A 6,000-nucleotide genomic window follows, 5' to 3' on the forward strand; every position below is an offset into this window, starting at 1 on the left:
GCCAGCAGATGGGGTACATTTTAGAGATAAAGATTGCTGATCAAAGTGGGACATTTCATATGCAACAGTATATGCAAATAGTCACAGGTACAGATAGTCACAGGTACAGCATAATATGCCATCTTTGACACTGCATCTTAGTATACAGGCAACTAATTTATTCAGTATTTTGCTGGAGGAAAGAGTCTTTAGCAAGTATGTGTGCCAATATGTCACTTACCTTTCAGTGTCCAGTTTATACTGCTGTTAAGAAAAATCAATGATGGAATGATTTTTGGTGCGTGATTTTTACATTTAATTTGGTTTCATACACAATCATTTGGTCACTAAAAACTAAAACTTTACAAATCCAAAAGTTCATTACATTTATTGTTTCCGCTTCAGAAATCTTTCAGTTGCTCTGGTTTTGTCTTCCTTTGTAAATACCCTTATAGTCTTTCTTTGTGGACAACTCATTTGTGGTTTTGGGAGACAACCTTGCAACTCTGTATAATGTCTATGTGTATATATCTGACTTGCCTTTCCGTAGAGCTACTTGCAATAAATGTGTTGAAAGTTGCTTGTGTGGAGAATCATTCTTCTCAATAGTATTTCTATTTCATTGTGTTTTTCTGCTCTTAAAATTGAAAGCTTTATTTTTCCAGGATAAAGGAGTGGGATGATTTAAGATTTGGGTTGATGTAACTATGCTATAGAAACATTATTATACTAACATGGGATTTTTTCCTATCATGTTAGTATATCAATTCATTTTTAGCAGGGTGGGAGAGTTGGGTTATGCAAAACCTGGTCATGGTTAGGGATTATTTCTGGCTCTGTGCTTAGAAGTGACTCCTGGTACGATAATTTTACATATCTGGGGTATATAGAATGCGTATGAGAAAATGTAGTAAAAAGAAAATGACTACATCAATATTTTACCCCAGTAGTTAGAGAGGAGAGAGACAGGGAAGGAAAGAAATCAAAGGGGGAAGAAGACAACAGGAAGTAATGGGTGAATAGGCATCAGGGATTCAGTTATACTGATGATATGGGGGTGTCATATAGCCAAATATCCAAAATGCAGACTCAGTAACACTGAAAACATGAGATCTAAGCTGCAACCACTGTAACTTTGAAGTGTTTCTGTCAATTTGAGAGGTGGGGATTAGCTTAGGTATTGGGGGTGGGGAAGAAATCTGGGAACACTGGTAGAGGGAAGTTGACACTGGTTGTGGAACTTGTGTTGAAATATTATGTGCCTAGAACAACTATCAATAATTTTGTAAATCTCAGTTCTTTAATTAAAAAAAGCAATAAAAGGAAAAGAAATGACCCCTGGTAGTGTTCAGTGGACCATACTTAGGGGATTTGAACCAAGGTCAGCTCTATGCAAGGCAAGCACCTTTTACTTTCTCTCCGGCCTTAGTTCATCAACTCTTATTGAAATGTGGAGGTGATGATAATGTAAACTTACTTGAGTTTCCACATGATCATGGTACTTTATAAACACTAACAATTGAAACAAATATTCAAGTGGGTTAAGGAAATTGCTAACAATTTTCTTTTATCTCCTTCCTTTACACAACTCTTGCCTTTAAATGACTTCCTTTCCATTTACTTATTTTTAAACAGTGAAAGACTGAAAACATTTTTGAATTGATGGACAATGTAAAAGTATATAGATTGAAGGTACACAGAGATAGTACAGATAGTAGTGCACTTGCAAGGCAAGCACCTTATCCTGGTTTAATTTCTGGCATCCCATTTGGTTCAAGGGGCCCCATCAGGAGAGATTCCTGAGTACAGAGTCAAGAGTAAGCCATGAACACTTCTGGATTTCTTCCAAAACAAAAACAAAATGGACTGAATATCAAGAACATGTTACCAAATCATATCATCAGCTTTGTCAGAAAACAAAGGTTTAGAGGAACTAGAAAATTAATTGACCTCCTTAGCCTCTCCTTTATCAAATCAGCCTTTTCTTGCAGAAGGACAGGCAAACAAAACTTGGAATCAGTGCTTTCCCAGTCATCGGTGGAGGTTGGGTGGGGGATCAGGATAGGGAGGAAATCCCCAGATCATGTACATAATCCACAAAATCTTGGATTATATATTGCAAATGATCAGCTTCATTTGCAATTTGACATCCTCCAATGCACTGAGAAGTAGTGTGCAAAGGGATATCACAATTGAAAGGTGTGAGTTGACTTTCATTGCCATTACAAACTACACCAAAGTCCATCTTGTCATCTGCTTAATTAAAATATGTGTACTTAAGAAATCTAATACTTGCTTATCAAAAGGAAATGTATTTTGTCAGGGCAAAACTCAATTTTATATATACCAAACAGACCCTCAGAAAGCCACATGTTTAAAATTAGTCTACATGATATTTATCTACTTATTTGGTGAAATATATGATATATAAATATATGGACCATATATGCAGCATTTGGCTCCACTCAGGGCTTTTTCCTGCCTCTGAGCTTGGCCGTAACTCCTGGAGGGACTTCTAGAACCATATAGGATGCCTGGGATCTATCCCAGGTCTGCTGTGTACAAGGTAAGCACCCTACCCACTGTACTATCACTCAGGCCTCAGGTGATTTATATATTAATGAGGCATGAATTCCTGGAGAAGATAGTGTAGTTTGTGTGACAGCTTTGACAATCAACACAATTGTCTTGGAAGATCTACAGTCAAAAGAGCATGAACATCAGAACCTTATCTTCTCCAACTCACCTGGTCTCATATAGTAACCACATGATCACTGACAAATATGAGTAAATACAGTTTTTTTAAACCATAAACCCTATTAAAAATAATACTCAGGTAAAACATACCTGAATACACACTAATTAAGCTTTTTCAGTGACTGCTTTGAAAAATATTATTAGATCTTAATTGACAGCAATGTACATTTGGGAAATTCACCAAAATGCATTAAAAGTTATTTTTTGTTTGTTTTTTTATGATTTATTCTTTTTTAATTTTTTTATGAGACCAGTTGTAGTTACTGGTCGACGATCAAGGATCAGGGACGCTGTCTCATTTGCCAAGGTGTCGAAAATCAGATGGGCTGGTCACTTAATGAGATTTAAAGACGACCGTTGGACTAGAGCTGTTACTGATTGGATTCCACAGGATGTCAAGAGACAGCGTGGCCGCCCACCTACCAGATGGTCAGACTTCTTCGTCAAGATCATGAACGATCGGTTTGAGGCTCTTCATGATCCCAGAGCAAACAGATGCCATTGGGCTACACTAGCACACGACAGGGACAAATGGAAACGTTACTGGCGCCCGCTCGAGCAAATCGACGACTAACGGGAAGTTAAGTGATTAAGTGATTAATTTTTTTTATTAGTGAAACACCATGAGGTACAGTTATAGACTTATAAATTTTTGTGCTTGGGTTTCAGTTATACAATGATCAAGTACCCATCCCTCCACCAGTGTCCATTTTCTACCACCACGGGTCCCAGCATCCCTCCCACCCCCTATCCCCCCCGTCCTACCCTGCCTCTGTGGCAGGGCATTCCCCCTTGTTCTCTCTCTCTTTTAAAAGTTATGTTGAATACAAATCTACCAGAAGGCAGAATCTGGAGGATGTGGTCACAGGTATTTGTATGGGTAACCCTGATTATTGTCTGATTTTTAAAATGTACAATAGAAATTATGCAAAATTAATGCAGAGAGTAAGGTTGAATTTTATTTTAGAAAAAATGATTTATTTTTCCTCTAAGACATGCATGTTAATAGACATTGGTTTTTAGGCAGCTACCTTAAGTCCCAGTTTGTTGCTTAAGTGTACTTCAGAGATAAGAAGTGCAAGTGATCTGTACAAAATGAGACAACTTTCTTCCTGTTTTTAGTGCATGATAAATGCTAAAGCAATTAGGAAACACTGTTGAATGCTACATTGGTATTTGTCAGCAAAACCAATGCTGTGCTATATAAATGGAAGAAACTTACTTAGAGTAAATTCTTGAGAATTCAGGAGACCACTAATTTAACCTAGCATTAAACATTTGGGTTCAAATAATTGAGAACCAATTCATACTGGAATTTTCAATTACATTTTCCTTTATACAGTCTTCTATTTCCCTGGAAATAATCTGAACTGGAATTTCAGCAACAAAAGAAGCAAAAATATTGAACTAGAAAGAAGATTCTACATTTTCACTTTTTCTGTAGAAAATATGAAACTTCACATTTCATTTCTGTAGTTTTGTATTTATAAGCACCAAGAAAGCTCTAAGTATTTTTCCATTTTTATGTATCATTTTTGGGGAATTGAATCCATGTAGGGCATTTATATCCATGCTGAAATTTGTTATTGTTTTACTTTATCACTGTCACTGTTCCTCCCATTGTTCATTGATTTGCTCGAGCGGGCCCAGTAATGTCTTCATTGTGGCAATTGTTACTATGTTTGGCATATCGAATACGTCACGGGTAGCTTGCCAGGCTTTGCCGTATGGGCGAGATACTTTCAATAGCTTGCCTGGCTCTCCAAGAGGGACAGAGGGATCGAACTTGGGTTGGACATGTTGGCCGCTTGCAAGGCAAACACCCTACCTGCTGTGGTATCGCTTCAGCCCATTTACTTTTATAAAAACATTTAAAGAAGCATGTCTTACCTTCGTTCTGTTTCCTCTTTGTATTAAGTTTATTTTATTCCAGGAACACAGCTGATGTTGATAGTAATACTAAATATTTAGGATTATAGTTAAATTATAAATAAATATAAAACATATATAACTAAATACATCACATTAAATAGAAAACTCATACTATGTTTTTAAAATAGAACCCATTTTAGCTACAGATACTGCAAAAGGTGTTTCTGTAAGATTATCATGTATTTTTATGCAGACATGACAATGATCCTAACATTTTAGTTGTCGTCGTTGACAATTAAACACAGTGACATCATTTTTGTTGTCAAGGGTTCTATTGAGATTTCTTAAATATATGGTCAACTCTTATTTTGCATACAGTGGATATTCCTTCTGGGTTTAGAACTACAATGCATTTTTTGTTGTGGGGCCACATTTTGCAGAGTTCAGGGATTACTCCTGGCTCTGCACACAAGGATAACTTCTGGAGGGTTTGAGGATAATATGGGATGCCAAGTATTGAACCAGATTGCCCACATGAAAGGTAAGCACTCGTTATAGATCCAGTAATAATACCCTTTCACTACTTTCCCCAAATTTTATTTTATTAAAGCATGATGATTTATAAAGTTATTCATAATTTGGTTTCACTACTGAATATTCCACCAGTGTCAATTTCCCTCCAACAATGCTCCGAGGTTCCCTTCCTGCCTTGTCCCCAGGCTGCCATCTCAACAGGCACCGTTTAAAGTTGTTTGTTAAAGTTTAAGTCTCGTGGTTTCAGTGTTGTTGACTCTGTGGTTTGTATATTTAGCTCTATCATTCCTTGACACCACCAATGTACCATGACCCTGTGCCTGTTGCTTATCATCTTTCTCTTCTCCCCCACCTTCTCCACTAAATCTCTTTCCTTCTCCTCCATATACATTTTGAACAAGGGATCTCCTCTTTAAGTCACTGCCGTTCCTTATCCTTCCCTCATACTCTAAACACCACATATAACCTTTCACTACTTATTTATTCATCCTCTCCACTCCCTTAAAGAAGTTAATTTGATTATCTTTCCAATATATACAATTCGCACAGTGGTAGGGCGTTTGCCTTGCACGCAGCCAACATGGCTGACCCGAGTTCGATTCCTCCGCCCCTCTCAGAGAGCTCGGCAAGCTACTGAGAGTATCTCACCCGCACGGCAGAGCCTGGCAAGCTCCCCGTGATGTATTGGATATGCCAAACACAGTAACAACAAAGTCTCTAATGGAGATGTTACTGGGCCTGCTCGAGGAAATCGATGAACAACGGGAGGACAGTGACAGGACAGTGACAGTGACAATTCCTGACAAGAGGAATGTCTAGTCAGATAATGGGATGAAATAATTAGGTCTTACTCTAGAA

Source organism: Sorex fumeus, unplaced genomic scaffold (assembly GCF_029834395.1).
Source record: "Sorex fumeus unplaced genomic scaffold, SorFum_2.1 ptg000058l, whole genome shotgun sequence".
In the NCBI taxonomy this organism is placed as follows: Eukaryota; Metazoa; Chordata; class Mammalia; order Eulipotyphla; family Soricidae; genus Sorex; species Sorex fumeus.